A 17,609-nucleotide genomic window follows, 5' to 3' on the forward strand; every position below is an offset into this window, starting at 1 on the left:
ACTACAAAGATAGACAGGAAGTTGCTACTGTATGTCAGTAAGAATGTCACGTATGGGATTGGAAGGAATTCTGGATACTACAGGAACAAACAGCTAGGTGCAAAGGTATTGAAGTAGTTCCCATGGAAACCGGTGGTGAAGGTTGATGCATTGATAACCAATAAGGGATACTGAAGTGTTTCTTACTGTAGAAAGTAGTCTGTCACACAGGTATGGAATTATTGCAAAAACATTGCTACAGTTGGTGAAAATAAAACAGGGCTTTGTATCTTACTAGTCGGAAACACTTGCATTCCCACTGGGTACAGATCAGCCAGGTTGTACTATAGGTTTTAATGTTTGATGGATTATGGGTCTTCATTCAGTGCGGAGGCTGAAACTGCTACTTTCAACTACAACTACCTGTGATGCCAGAGGTCAAAATTTATTTTATTGTTTTCTTTTTTTTTCTTTTATTTCTTTTTACAAAGGTCATTGATGCACTTTCTGTTTATAGATTATTTCCACCAGGAGTCTTCGATGTGTTTCAGGCCAAGGACCCCTTAGCTGAGACAGAGATGATTTGGGACCCCCACTACATATTGTATAAAATGATGTTGCAGATTAAACTTTTTAGCTTCATAGACTTGTTTGACAGCACTATCATCAGTGTTGTTGTATACATTATTAATGTTTTTTGTTCATGTGTAACTTCACACATTTAACCACTTAAACCCTCAATACTTTGTAAATTTGACATTTGGCTTTGTACTTGGGCTGCTCTTTTCCCCCCTATACTGTACTTTACAACTTTTCAAAAAAAGTTCCTATCACACAAATATTTGGGGGCTGCCCTGCAGTAACTCGGCCTAGGGGTCCCGGACCCCCTGTTGAAGACCTATGGTTTTTCGCTATTGAGCTGCTAGCATGCTGCTCTGTTTAGGATTGCATTTGATTCTTAATATTTTCAACCTGTACCTTTTTTTTCTATACATACACAGTACAATTCTGTTGTACTGTGTACGGTGTTAATTTAAGTTGTGTCTCTACAGTGAAGGTATATATGTGTCGTTTCATTTGAGCACTCGCAATCTACACGCGTGTACATTGAAATTTGCATTTGCAAATAATAGTTACGTAAATTTACATTTGAAGTCACAGAATAATGAACAATTCTTGTTGTGCAACTGTTGATTGACACATGTGAATATTGTTTTTGTGAATTAACTTTTTTTTTATTTGTGTGACTTCAAATTCAGATTACGTGTGTGTGGACTACAGATTACAGGTTCAAGTTTGAGTGCTCAAATCAAATCAATAAGCTCTCAAATTTTGCAACATATCTACCATCATATACTGTGTAAATGTCCTTTTTTTTTTACAAAACCCTTGCAGGAGCGAGGATAGAGGAGCTAGTACAGAGCAGAATAAGGACCTGAGACGCCGCCTGGGAGTGTGCAAATGTAACCATATGGACCCGGTTACATTTGGACACTCTTCAGTGTCACAAGTGGATACATTAACACTGAGGACTTTACTATGTGGTGTGTTACAGCAACACAGCTGATGAGGCCTTTCCTGGAGCCGTGTGAGCTCCGTTCTCTGTTGCTGCCCAGCTACAGGATCGATACAATCTCAATTTATTCTTCCCAGAGTCACAGAGATCTGGCTTCCCTTGTTTTCCCTGCTACTATGAGAGTAAGTGTTTCTCATGTGCAGTGATGATCCCCCTTTGGAGTCCTTCAGATTTGGAGTCCTCTCTCCAGCATAGTCCTGGACCCTGCTAATTTGGCCGTCCTTTGCCACTTGAAACGCTATCAGTAAGCGATCACTACGCTCATGATTAGAAGTTAAAGCCGCAATCCGGTAATAACCAATAACATGAGCCTTAAGGTCCCTATTCCGGGTGGCGAAGAGATTTGATGTAGAGGGGGATAAAGGAGGGGGCCTAGTATAGACCCCTGGAGGACTCTGGTCAACAAATATATAGGCTTTAAGTGGTTACTGAATAAAACATTATGTTAACCAATCTGTATGATACAGTAGTGGTTCTCAACCCTTTTTTGAGCTCTGGATTTGAACAATCCTCAAGGATCACCCTACCCCACCGCCCTACAACAATATACTGTGTGTGTGTTTGTGTGTGAAAAACACCATCTCCCCTGACCAAGGGATGCTTCATTGAAAGAGCGGTAGAAATGGAAGTGGTCTCTCGTGCGTGAGATTCAAATCCTGGGTAGGACACGGCAGTTGTGGATTGCAGCTTTATTGCCACTCAACTCATTGAGTGCCATTAACGTGGTTCACGTGTTTTACCGCTATGGTGCAACGTGCCATTAGCGTGTTTCACGTGTTTTTGAAAAAAATAGAAAAAAACCCCCCAAGATATCATTATCAATCTGAAGATTTGCAGCTCCATCCACTCCTTGTTTAACTTATAACTGAAAAAGGCTGCATCTCGCTTCCTAAGCACTTTTGTTTTACTTAAATTTTTTAAATGAGTGAGTGCCAGAAATAATTCTGGCACTCAGTGAGTTAAACCCTATACTTGGTTTCTGTTTTCGCTCTACATTAAATATCTTCGCTGAAAATAGCCGATGCAATGTGAGCTTGTAGATCTTCTATTTTCTGTGACAGTTTTCCCCCACAATACAGATACTGGGGTTCAAGTGGTAAAGCTTAATTTTAAAGTTTGATGTCCATAGTAACAGCAGGCAGCCTAGGATTTTGTCTGTGAAAATCTCAATGTAAACGATTTTCTTCTTTCACCGAGTACAACCCCTTAAGTACATTGTTTCTGCTAAGCTTTAGTGCTGTGTGTGCACGGATGTGTGTGTACACTACTCTACTGTATGTGTGGGCGGGTGGGTGGAGTCACTTAGCAGTGGCCTTGAAAGTGGTGTATTTATTGGCTATGGCACAGTATTAATGATGACAATACGGGCTGCTGTAGCTGATCCTATCTGCGGGGCTCATTCATTTTACCTTCCCTGTCACAACACTGTGTGGCGAATGCATGTAATGAATAATATACCCCAAAACTAACAGCAGGGTAATTACACCATAATGATGCACCTGCGTTTTGCCCACAATGTCAGAAAGAAAAAAGAAAGAAAAAAAAAGCTTGCAATATGTTGGAAATCACTGCTGCTTTTCCCCCCCAGAGTCCACTCACTCACACTATGGAAAACCACACAGACAGAATCCTCTGCAATATACCGTAGCAGTGGAGAGACCTTGAGTTAATATCGAAATAGATGCAGCTACACTATTAGCAGCCAAAGCAAGACTCTTCAATTCCCTACCATACCAATGTCACTTTAGTGAGCTATTTACTATTCCTAATACGAAACAAAAATTGAAGAATGTCTCTTTTCAGTTTAATGATGCTTGATTTATAAAAAACAATGACATGGTATAAGTGGATATATTTCTTCTATCGGCATTGCAGGTATTTTGCTTGTATGCCTCTAGCGTACAGTCCCTGTGGTTAGTTGCTGATATTGCCAACAAAAGCAATGTAACCATGTATGGCAATGCACATTTTTGACCCAATGATAAATGCAAAGAGGGAGTCCAGAGCCACTGTGTGCATTCGTGTGCTATGGCAAGTGAATTTGAAAATATCTTTCTGAAATATACAATTTCGGAAAGATATCTAGTGGGGGTCCCGCTTCATCTCTGTCTCAGCTAAGGGGTCTTTGGCCTGAAAAACATTGAAGACCCCTGGCGGAAACAATCTATTAACACAATATAACAAGTGATCTGTGTATCCCCATGTACTGTATATGATCCATAACATAGCCTCTGATAATCTGTAATATGCAAATATTTACAGTATACAACATCAAGCGACTATAAGCCCTTACTGTAAGCCTCTGTGAATCTTTGCATTGTACTGAAGGCTTGTTGTGACGTTCTGTCAATGTAATCCATGTCAGCAAATAAGTGATTCTTCTCAAACCCACGCATGGAGCTAGAATCCTAGAGCCTTTTTGTTTGTATGCAGTTTCTCTTACAAAATATGTCACTGCTTTGTTTTGTTTTCTGAATGGATTAGTAGGCCTTTGTTATTCATCCAATGCAGATTGAAAACATAATTTTTCTCTCCCAATAATAGATTTATAATCATTCATACTCACCGTACAACTTGGAAGACTATTTTAAGCTTTTTACGATGTTTCATGATGTTGGTGGGAAAAAAACAAAGAACTGTCAGATTTAAAATGTCTGAAATAAGTTTAAAAAAAAATACCAAATGAGAGTCTGCTGTGTTTCCAATGGGTATAGGGACTATATCGTCTTGTTGAAAATCACATTCTTCAGAATAAAGTTGATATTATTAGCAGTGCTGTGAGATCAGCCATTCTGTGTAAAAAATATGGCCAGGGTTCGATTATGTGCAAAACATAAAGTAAAGTAATCACTTCAGCTCTATATACTTTGTTGTATGATAAATAGCGACGACAGATCTATAGAGCTTGTAGATCTGCTATTTCCTCATTTTTTAAATAAAAAGTTATTGTGATGATTGGTTTATTAAGTTTTTAGATTTTAAACTTTGCCCACAATAGGGATGCCATGGTGTGGTTAACATATATATTTTTAATTAAATTGATAAATTGTGATATTATCAAACAGAAATATCAAACTCATCAGACAGTCTACATATCCCAAAAGGAAATGCATGTAGTATTTAATTCAGTCTGACCAGAAGCTGGGATAAAACATAATTATGCCCACCGGCGATAAAAATGAATGACCAGAAGGGGGGATATCAGAAGGATCCCCCATCCCCCTCCCCCTCCCCAGCAAATCAAATGCTGAATATAGCTCTGTAATATAGAGCCTATATTGTATAAGCCTCTGTGGAGATAATGTGTGGTTATTAAGAATGCAATAGGTGAACAACATAATTGTAGGATGAGAACCAATCACATTACACTGATGTGGCTTATTAAATGTAACCTCACATTCTTCGCTGCCTTTTAATAATTTAACATTATAGCTAGTTTACAATCATGCTTTCATTAAACATTAATGCTTTATTTAGTAGCAATATATGCAAGTGATCGGCTATATTGCATCTGTGTCGTGTATCGTCTGCACACAATGCGCTGCTACAAACACTGTATGAAGCTTCCTTTTTTGTTCAAATCATGTCTTGCTTGCTTGCTAGGAAAAGGTGCTGAGCGAGAGTCGGGTGATTTAGCCTCATTAGTTTCTTTTAGATCACAATAAGATCAGCTGGAAGCTACTGGGACACGGTGACTGAGGCCTGACCTTGCCCAGGACAATCCTTCATAGTTATTGAGTCTGGATGGTGATGACAGCTGAGAAATGTTGGGTGTTGCCAGAGAGGATACATCATTGGCTAAAATTGTCTTCATATTGACCTCCCTGAAAAGCATGAACTCATTCTTATACTGACCTGAGTCAAGTTCCTGACAAAGTGTGTGCTAACGGAATACATGAACAGCCAGGTGCACTGTAAAATGTGAGTGTTGCTCATTTAACTCTGAGAGTGTACACATGTAACCGAATGGACCGTAAGGGTCCATTTGGTTACATGTGTACACTCTCAGAGTCGGGTCCATTTGGTCCATTTGTACACTCTTGGGGTCATTTCAGACGGGTAGCGGCCGACGCGCCTATAATTCATTTTCAATGAGAGGCGGGCGATTTATTTGGGACGCGCGGAGAAGTTGAGGGGCGGTGAGGCAGGCGGGCGCTGTACCGTGAAATTCTCACGCTCGTGCTCGTTTATTCACACACGCGCGGGCGGCAAGTGCTGGATTGTGGTGAGCTTTTTTTCCCCCCGCACCGCGCAGGAGGACAAAACAATAATGATCGTAGCACGATTCCCGCTGATCCGAGCGGTAACGCCCACGTCCACCGCTCCCCATCTGTAACGACCCTTAAGGTCCTTACACACCGGGGCGAATTCTTCATGCGAATAAATACGTTTTTTTTTTAAACCTTATAAAGTCAATGCAAGCGTCCACATCAGTTTCGCGAAGCGAAAAAGCGTCTTTTAATTATTCGGAACGAGTCCGAATTTTGCGTATATTCGCATATTCGCCGGTGTGTATAAGGACCTTTAGAGTTACAAATGGATGAATTAACATTGAGTATTTTGTTGAGTACAGTAGTGTGTACAGTATGTTTGTTTTTTCTATAGAGTGAATGTGTGTACCCCTGTATTTTTATTTTATTTTATAAAACGGTACAAAGTCTCTATTCACCTTATTCCTGGCCACGCCGACGGTGGGCGTTGCCCACGGGAGTAGGGGGTGTGGGGAACCCCATACCCCCATATCTCCATATGTGCTCAATGTTGTTCAAAATGGAGCACTCCTGCAAACTTTGGAAGCTAATCTTCACCAAATTGGCCTCCTGGTGGCCTGGCGGAGACAATGAAGCAGCACACAGAGAAACTCAATGGCGCCGCCCTGTAGGGGGCAATGACGCTGCCCTGGAGAGGAGCCAAGAATAAGGTGAATAATAGTCAAGTTTGTGATATGTATTATATAAGCCTTTTTATGTTAATTCTTTATAAATTTGCTCCAGTGGCAGTCAGTATAGACAGCTGCCTAGTGTGCCAGCTGGCCCTGGCACAACCTTTCTCTTTTTTTTTTACACAAGCTGTATGCAGGTGTGAACATGTCTTTATCGGTGGGTGAAGGCAAAGGGAGGGATTCCTGCACTCGGGTTGTCTTCCCTCTAAACGAGCACCCCACGGGGGACGGGAGGGACAGATTTAACATCTACACTGTAAATTCCTGACTGTTAATTAAATTAACACTGAGGGGTTTTACTGTCTACATAGCCCTTAATTAAGGCGATCTTCTGATATCTACATAGCCCTTATAATTAAGGCGATCTTCTGATATCCCAGATCGGCAAGACGTGAATGTTATGATTTCTATGTGTATCTGTTTTGTATTTAACCTTAGAGCAAGATGTAAGTAATTAGCTATCACTACACTTCCAAGGCGATCACGTGTTACAGAACTTAATGTCAGCACAACAGGAGGATACTAGCCTGCATGCCAATCTTTCAGAAACCACAATATAGGAACAGTAATCCAAAAACATTAGCATTGTTCACGCTTGTTTCACCTTTTCTTTTAGCTGTCTACTATATTACCGGGTGTGTTAAAGTTGTCTGTGAGATTTGTCTGTCTGTCCACAGATGAATTTAAACAGAACGATATATGGAGATCACCGATATCAGTGCAAATTGTGTGAGAGAGAGAGAGAGGTTTTTTCTTTAACTATATTAGGTACACATGATCTCGGGAGTCATGTGACCATGTGTGTCAAACAGATTTTTTTATATTATGTACTGCTTGCCTGTAGTTGGCTTCCAAATTTTGTTTCTAACAAAAACGCTATATACTGTATCACAAACACAATATCCAATCAACCCCAAATTGGCCGCAGATGTCGAGGGGTCTCTATAGAGCGCACCGCCGCGTGCCAATTGCTTTTACTTCTGCCCATAGGGGGCGATACTAATACAACAAGTTGAAATGTAAAACGTAGAAACGGTATTTCCCAGGCAGCTTCCTCGGGTCCTGACGGCTGCAAACCATGACTTACACAGACCCTGGGTAGGCAACCCAGCCTGGCGGAGATATGCGCTCCTTGGATCGGCCCTTGCTAGTTTGTGGCTAAGTTGAATAAAGAGCACTCTATATTTAATTAGTCTTTATCTACTATATTGCAGTTAGAGGTTAATTAATTATAAGGATAGTTGTCTTTTAACATATATTACTAATTTAATTACTATATCTTTGTAATGTGTTGACATTTTCTTTTCATTACTCAACCTTGTGAATAGTACTTAAATACACCATTGGTGATCTCCACTTTCAAGGTCACCATTTTGTATTTCATCTCTATCTACATGATCATTTTGACAGAACTGAATAAAATATTTAGTTAGGTTATACAACCAGACATTCTGGCATTATCAGTGGTGGACCTGCTGTAACTAAATTCCTGCAGTTTGTGTACTTGTTTATCCTAATAATCTAATTATTCAACCATTTAATTTGATAAATACAATTTCAGATACACCAGTGAATTGCAATTTGATCAAAGGAAATCAAACCAAACCAGTAACATTGTTAGTTATATTTTTGTGCATACTTTCAGACTTTATAGAGTGTCTCAACTTGAATTTTTCCGGAATGTTTGTGTTGAGATAATATGCTTACAAGGAGCTCTCAGTAAATTCAATTAACAGATATTCAAATCAAAGTCATGCAAAGTAGGACAGTGTGTACATGCAAAAAGGGTGCACAGTGCAGGGCGTGAAGGCTGTCCAGTATTATCTAGATATTTAAATTTGGTGACACTGATTGTTTTTCATTCTGTGAAGAATTCAATTTGTCAAGCTATTCACACACTTGTCTGACCTTGGGTCTCTACTGTCATTAGTGAAGGAGATCTTTACACAGTACCAAAATAAATTAATGGAAGGATGATATTATAGGGGGTTGTTTTTACATACAGTACAGCATCGTTTTCTTTATATAATCATGACGTAGAAATAAGTAGCCATTACATATTTAATGTTGTAATATTTATTGTCATGAAAGCAAAAGTACAATATGTATTTCAGTATTTAGTACTACTGTAGATTGACAGAAATGTTACCAGTGGCGGTTCCCTCCAATCTTCTGGAATTATGGCATACACAGTAGTTTTCCCACTTTTCCCAACAGGCCGGTAAATGTCTACATAATTCCCGCGAAATGTAGGCCTGCATTTCCCATTCCCAACAGACAGGGAAGTATGTCCAGGTTGGCAAGACCAATAGATAGTCACCTGTTTCGAAATTACCCAGAGGTAGGTCATTGAGTGAAACAAAACAAGCACTCCCCTATCATTGACAAGACATTGGAACCTACAGTATTGGATGAATAAACCGCTAAAATCAACCACCAACACTGGTATGAAGGAAAAAATAAATATCTTCATTGCATAGTTTGATGAAATAAAATAATGGCCGTGGACACACAAATTAAAATGTTTAGTGATATTCACCTTTTAGCAACTTTGTTAAAGGGCAAGACCACTTTAGTAGAGGTTTGGGTTGTGCAGTAACCTTGCCATGACGTAACTCCAAAGGTGGAGTGCAAAAACTAAACAAAAAGCAGTGGTTAACTGTACTCTCCCCCGTCCCCTGTGGCAGGAAATCTATTATAAATAAGACGGGACTGAACATCATTAAACAAAGATTTAAATAAATGCACAGTCCTCCAGTACTGTATGTAGGTTCCACTTGGTTCCATTTGTACACTCTCAGGGTTAAATTAACACTGAGGATTTTACTCTGTAGTGCTAAATTTGGCTGCAGTTGTCAAACTACTATTGTCAGAGAGGTTCTGTACACCCTCTGTTCCCACCCTCTCTTTTCTTCCTTCTCCAAATGAATAGAATCAGCCGTCCCGTTTGTTGCATTGACAGCTACTCTAATTGCCTCAGGGCAGCAGATTCCTTGGTTCTCCGACTGGGGAATTTGAAGTGAGGGGGAAATGATACCATATGTGAGCATCATAGCTTTGATAGGCCTCGCCTTTTGCACTGTCAAAGAGCTTTCAGTTTCAGGGTCACGATCCAGGCTAGATCTCGGAATTCCTCTGAGATTTGGGTTTGGTAACTTGATTGTGAAGGGGAAATGGTGTCAGCGGTACCCTATCAAACCCCAAATTGTCCCTGCTTAATAGGAATATAATAAAACTTGCGTAGGTGTTTAAGCTTAAAGCTCTTGCTTGGTAAAGGACCTTCAGCGGCCCAGTACACAGAAGATGAAACGAAGCTCCAACGTGGTTTCTCCCAGGCTGTTATTTTCATGTGTGAGCGGTACTGGCGTCTTGTTTACATCCTAACTACTTCAGCTCTGAGGTTTATTGAATCTTAACATGTTGGTTGAGGTGCTCAGAATGACATGATTGCGTGTTATTTATTTGGTTGCCTAGGGCTATAAGAAAAACTACTGTTCTTCAGTGACACTCAATAATGTGACATTTTTCAGACCTCATCAATAAAAAAAACATTCTACTGATGTTTAAAGTCATACTGTGTAATTTCACTGGTATATTTTTCACAATAATATTCCACTACATTTTTTTATATATATATATATATATATATTTTTTACAACTTCTCTAAACATTATTAAACACATTTTGTTTTGTGTCTGCCCTCAACCCTCACACCAAAATGCACCAGAAATGTACCGGAAATGTATTTATGAATTTTAACTTTAATAAATACAATTTCTTACAACTTTTGTTCCATTCCAAAATATCCCCGGGTGTTAGGAGGACCCTGCAACATTCCTTTTTGAGTGGTTGGTTCCATAAACAATATATATTCTAATATATCTATTCGACCCACTTGTTATACAATGAGTGGGTCGAAACGGACAAAAGTAAAAATCACGATAAAGGTTGAGGTCCAAATCGAGAAAGGATTGATGGATTTTCATGGATCTTGGTCGGAACGATCAGTAGGCTGGCTCGAAGACATGACATAATTTTCAGTCACAACGTTTAAGGTCAAGGTCACAATCAATGTCAAGGTCAAATTTACATATTTCAGGTGGAAGCAGGATACTGGCTGGGGTATACAATCTACTAAGTGTTGTCTTTCTAGTCTTTCCAGTGGCTGCCTTCGTTTCGTGTTTTTTAACCTCCTGTTGACCAGAACCCAGTCTGAGCGAGACGCCTTGAAACATTCTTAACCACTTAAACACCTATGCTTGGTTGACCGGGAGTCCCTCAGGGCTCTATACTATTGACTTTTCTGTTTTTGCTCTACATTAAATGTCTGTACTGAAAATAGCCGATCTACAAGCTCACAATGCGTCACAACGTGACGCATTGTGAGCTTGCAGGTCTGCTATTTTCAGCTAACGTTTGCCCCGGAATACGGATGCTGGGGTTTTAAGTGGTTAACACTACGCTAAAGACCAAAGATTCCACTGCCTGAAGCTTGAAGCACCAACGTTAACAAATGTGACGAAGATGAGAGCAGCACAGGTTGGAAAGGTCGAGGTTCGTGAGGATGGAGACAGGCGAACGAATGGCGATATGATGATCAAGAAAGAATTGTTTCTGCGCACAGAGTTTGTTCAGCTTGTCTGCGAGTGACCAATGGAGTGTAGCGCGTCTGACAGAGGATGAGCAGAGAGAGGTTTATTTGCTGTGTGCAGGCGCTGTCCAGCCGGTTGAAAGAGAGAGAGAACCTTTGCAAGAAAAGCCAGGATTGTAGCTATTGTATTTAGGTCCTGTCTGAAGTGCATGATAAGCTTGATCAATTAACTTTTTATTTTGTAAATTGGAATGGCCTGAGATATTGGTTAAATAATAAATAATAAAAAATAAATAAAATAAGATAAATACAAAAATAAATAATTAGCTGATTAATAAGCTAGTTCTCCTATGGACTCACATGGTCAGACCCACCGTTGTATGTAATCAATTCTAGCAATGGAGGGTTTGAATCACAAGTCAGCATGTCTGGGTTCAGCCTGGTCTCCAGAGAAAACAGTATCACTGCATGTTTCTGCAAAGCGCAAAATAGCATTGACACTGGATGTTTTTTAATCCCAAAAATATTGACAGGGATGGCAGTGTGAAAGTGGTCAAGTATGTTTTATAAATATGTAACCATTTAAAAGTATTTACAATTGCTTGTGCCGAAATAATAACTACAGTTCTTTTTTTCCCCCTTCCATTTCCTGAAAAGTAATGGTTTTGGACATACTGTACAAGGTTTCCACCTGACAGTGAGCATACTGTATGTTCCACTAAAACATCCCCACAGACGGCTCTAACGGGTCAGGGGGGGATGTGGATGCATTCAATTATTGATCCATAAAACTTGACCAGAAATAGATGAGATACAGTATTGGCCATTGACTATATAGGAATAACAACCATTTAGCCTTCCTTATTAGGCTAGGGAAACTGCTGTCCAGTCATGCTGTGTGTTTTGATGTTCACCAGCAGCAGGCTGAATGAAAGTCCCAAATGGCCGAATGGGTAGACATTTGATAAGGAAGGATTTCTACATCTCATCTTCAGGTTAGTCACAGCATACGATGCAGAACTAAACATGTACAGTACCAGTCATCCAAAGGGAATCCCTCCAAGCCAAGGTAGACATGGGTCTCCAGGCAAGTCTGTTCTGCCACAACCACCCCCCCTCTGACTCACCCCCCTCTCTCCCTAATGGGAAACCCCATCTGGACAAGCGCCAAAGTAATCTGTGTAAATGTTTAATCTCGATCCAAAGCTTTTTTTCTTTCTTTTTTTTTTTAAAGTACGCCTCCTGGTGGGTTTAAAAATTTAAAGAGCTTGTCTTACAAAATGGAAGACAAGACTGCAATGGACCTTTCAGCCTACTATGAGATATGTATGCAAAAAAAACACCTCCTCACATGTAAAATTAATTAGAGACAGTTTTTGCATTTATTTGTTTATTATATGGGATCAGAGACTACTGCTACCTCTTGTTTTCTGGACAAACTATAATTCTTATAGAAATGATGCGAATTATAATTCGTAGTGAATCACAACTGAAAGAAATAAACAATGCCATTGTCCGTTGGTGCTCGACAAATCCGTGAATCGCTCATTCTCCTATCTTTTCCAACTGTAATCGGCTCTCAACAAAGTAAACGCTGATGCGGATACTGTACTCTGCAGTTTACAATACATTCAGATGGGGTCAACTAGGCCTACATACAAAACCATCTCTACCTGTCATTATAGGCAAAAAGTCTCAAAATGTAACGCTTGTAGATCTGCTATTTTCACTACTTTTGCACAACACCGTTTTGCGGCTAAAAGTGTAAAATAATATAGCGTGTATATATAGCGTAATAAAGTAAAGAATCGATGGTAGTTACACGCTTTATATAATTCTACAGAGGTTTACGAAGAGACCAAAGGCACTTAAACACTAAAAAGGTGTGATATTCCAATTTCATAGTGGTTAACATGAAAATGTAACTTCAACAGTATGCAATTCACATTTTCATCACCTTTATTGTCTCCGCCAGGCCGAAAGGCATGGCGAGAGAGTATGTTTTCCACCCCGTCCGTCCCTCAATGCCTCAAATCATGAACACAGCATGCAATTTCCGTGAAATTTTGCACGCACATTCACATTAGGCCGAGGAAGAACTACAATTTTAAAATGTTCAAATCAGCCTCATGGTGGCGCTATAACAGGCCGATTTGTGTTTTTACCTATAACTGCACCGATCTGACACTGATCTGTGTAAAACTTTGTATGCGCACTCCGTGGAGGTCAAGGAAAAACCTTTGCCCTGCATTTTTCACATCTGCCTTTTATAGCGCCACCAGGAGGCCTACTTATGTAAAACATATATTATTTTATACTACTCCTTCCAATTTTATCCAAATTTCACGCAAATTGGTACACATGATCTCTATAGTCATGTGATCACGACAGTTGTGTTTGATTTTTCATATTCCATACTGATTGGCTAAGATTGACATCTAAAGTTTGCATTATTGGCTTGTTTTGAACAAAATTCCGCAAATCATGAACGCACCGTCCGATTGCGGTGAAACTTTGCACGCACATTCACACTATGTTGAGGAACAAATGCCACCCTTTTAACATTGGCCTGTTATAGCGCCACCAGCAGGTCTAATTTAGCGAAACAAATGTTTTTAACAAAATGCCTCAAATCATGAATGCAGTCAGTGTCCGATTGTCGTGCAAGGCCTAAGAAGAAATGGCACCCTTTTCACGTTGGCCTATTATAGCGCCACCAGGAGGCCACAATAGCCTACCTGACCTGGCGGAGACCTGTGCTCCGAGGAGCACTTTTTCTAGTTCAAATTGTTTCCCCAAAAGCAATTTACATCACTAAAATGCAACTGAAACCACCATAATTAAATACAATTCTAATACATTTCTTTAAAAATCCTGTTCTGTTTAATGCACTTTCAAAATAAAGTTGAATTTCTTTAAGCCAATCAAATTTGATTTGATAAGATGTACTTCATAATTTTACTAGTACTTTTATGATTAAGTCTGTGAGATGTAATGTTTATATGGACACTTCTATTGTGATGAACTAAAAATTTGAATTACTTGATTGTTTATAACAGGGTTATATGTTATCATGCAATGTATAGTTATTACACTGTAGCTTTTTGCGTACCATGGGGCTACAGGTTAAAAGTAGCACTAACATACTTTGGCACACTTAACGTATATTAATGATACTCTTTTAAATGTTGATTAAAAATGCGCTGTACACATTACTCAACATTCATGCAATGTGCACTGATCTACCAGATCACAACATGTTGAGAGCTTCTGATCAGCATTTTGATTTGTCATACAACAAAGTATATAGGGCTTAAGTGATTAACTGGTTGCTGTATTCTAAAACTGAAGCTTTTAACATCAGCACTTACAGTAGGTCTGAAAGGTTGTGGAGAGCCACAACCTTAATTTGTCGTAATGATAACAAACTAGAAAGAGTGCTCCTCGGAGCACAGGTCTCCGCCAGGTCAGGTGTGGCCCAGCAATGTTCGGAATCAGCCAATCAGGATGGAATATGAGAAATAGGACGGATCCGTCTTGATCACTTGACTATAGAGATAATGTGTACCAATTTGCGTGATGTTTGGGAAAAAAAAAGAAAAAAAGAGCTATAATACGGCAATGTTAAAAGAGTGGCATTTGTTCCTCAACGTAGTGCGAATGTGAGTGCAAAATTTCACTGCAATCGGAAGCTGCGTTCATGATTTGCAGCATTTTGTTCAAAACGGGCCACTCCTGCCAACTTTAGATGTCAATCTTAACCAATCAGGATGGAGTATGAAAAATCTAACAGATCCGTCTTGATCACATGACTATATAGATCATATGTACCGATTTGCGTGAAATTTGGATACAATCTGAATGAGTAATATCCAAAAATGTGTTTCACATAAGCCAGCCAGGTTTAAGTATGCTGTTTGCTACATACAGAAAAATGAACAAAACATGAGGGCTGACTCCATGGCAAAGAAGCTGTTAAGTAATAATGTGGTTGAAAGTAGTCAGAGTTCTAAACAACTGCAAAGCCCCCTTACCATGTGCTGCAGGTGGAGCTTCAGGTGCAAACAATATAGCTGAGGTATGGCGCCTGCATTATAGTGCTCTGTTTAACTGTATCAACAGTGAGCCATATAAGGCAGACAACATCATGAGTGATGACCCCATGGTTATCACAGCACAGGAGGTGTATAATGCCGTACACAAGCTAACTAACAACAAAGCAAGTGGCCTTGATGGTATTGATGCTGAGCATTTGAAATATGCCAGTGTGAGAACATATCCTCTCCTCGCATTATGTTTTACTGGTTTTATGTTTCATGGCATGCTTCCTGATTCTATGCTTTCTGTTCTATTAGTACCTGTAATTAAGGACAAGACTGGAAAAATGTGCAGTCTAGATAATTACAGACCCATAGCATTGGCAAGTATAGTATCTAAAGTGATGGAAATTATCCTGTTGGACAAAATATATGAGTACATTCACTCCACAGATAATCAATTTGGTTTTAAACCAAAGCATGGCACTGACCTCTGCATTTATGCGCTAAAGGAAATAGTAGATAAATATAGAGGACAAAACTCATCAGTCCTTATGTCCTTTATTGATGCGTCACGCGCTTTTGATCGCATCAATAATTTTAAGCTTTTCTCTAAGCTAACCCAAAGAGGGGTGCCTGGGAGCATAGTTAGGATTTTAGCCTACTGGTATACAAACCAGACTATGAAAGTTAAGTGGGGAAATAGTTTATCTCTCCCTTTTCGAGTCACTAATGGTGTCAGGCAGGGGGGAATTTTGGATAATCTAATATATGGATGATCTGTCTAAGCAGTTAAATGCCTGTAACACTTGATGTATGCTGGGTGATAATCTAGTGAATAATCTGATGTATGCAGATGACCTGGTGGTACTGAGCCCAAGTAGCGCTGGTCTCCAGCAGCTTCTCAACATTTGCACCGTGTATGGTATTGAAAATGATGTAATGTATAATGCCAGTAAGTGTGTTGTTTTAATCTGTAGAACTAAAGAGGACAATGGTCAAATATTTCCCGATTTTAAACTTTATTTTAATGTTCTCAATGTCTGTAGTAAGGTCAAGTATCTCGGCCATTTTATTACACAACACATGACAGACGATGATGATATTCACAGACAGTGCCGTAGGATGTATGCGCAGGCGAACATCCTCGCACGTAACTTCAGCATGTGCTCTGACGCAGTTAAGATCACTCTGTTCAGAGCTTACTGCACACCACTCTACTCTAAAGACATTCATTCATTCATTCATTCAGCCTCCTGCTATAAAAGACAGATGTGAAAAATGCAGGACAAAGGTTTTTCCTTGGCCTCTAGGGAGTGCGCATACAAAGTTTTACACAGATGGTGCAGTTTTAGGTAAAATCACGAATTGGCCTGTTACAGCGCCACCATGAGGCTGATGTCATTTCTTCCTCGGCCTAGTGAGAATGTGCGTGCAAAATTTCTCGGAAATCGCACACTGTCTTAATTATTTGAGGCATTTTGTTAAAACTTTGGAAGCCAGTCTTAGCCAATCTGAAAGATTTGTTTCGTTTAATGACTATAGAGATACTGTGTACCGATTTGCGTGAAGTTTGGACAAAATCTGTAGGAGTACTGTCAATAAATGTGTTTTGCTAAATGAGGCCTCCTGGTGGCACTATAACGGGCCCATGTGAAAAATTTGGCGCAGAGGTTCTGCTCTGGCATCCAGGGAGTGTGTGTCATAGACATATAAAGGTAGACGCCTCCTCTGGCTCTGAAGCGTCGGCATCTCGGACGCACTTCCGCTTCCTCTATGCTTCCGGGGGCAAGCTGGAAACTTCCGTGTGCGTCACAGAAGGGGGCTTTCGGTAGGCCAATCAGAGGCAGGTGGGGTGGGTCTTTTCTTAAGAGGCAGCCGCGCAGCAACTAGTCAGTTAGACGCGCTGTGGTTGGCCAGTAGTTAACGTGATGTGATTGGTCAGTAGTCAAACAGCCCCCGGAAGAGCCTTGTATTGAGAGACCAGTCGTTACAATGAACTGCAGAGGCCAATGAGGTATCTAGGTTTCTATATCTATGGTGTGTGTGCACAGTTTCGCTGCGATCATGCCAACGGTGCCGGAGATTAGCTGTCCACGGACGGACGGGACGGACGGACGGACGGACGGACGGACAGGGTGCAAAGCATACTCTCTCGCCATGCCTTTCGGCCTGGCGGAGACAATAATATCCAACTAGTAAATGTAGGGTGAAAGTCACATCTCCAAATATCCCGCTGCCAAGGTGCCTTCAAAATAAAATGACAGGTTAACAGAAAATAGAGGATACAGGGAAATACAACTTCTAACAATGGACAGCTTGATAGATAGATGACTAGTGAAACTATATTTGGCCGTACAGGTAGTGCAAAGGGGTCAAGAGAACACATCCCTATGGGGTACCTGGTGGAGGGGGAGGGGGGGCTAGAAAGATCTAAAAATGTACACTGGCCATGCAGCCAACTAAGCCATGATTCATAATTTT

The sequence above is a fragment of the Gymnoscopelus braueri genome (assembly GCF_963280865.1).
Source record: "Gymnoscopelus braueri genome assembly, chromosome: 13".
Classification (NCBI taxonomy): Eukaryota; Metazoa; Chordata; class Actinopteri; order Myctophiformes; family Myctophidae; genus Gymnoscopelus; species Gymnoscopelus braueri.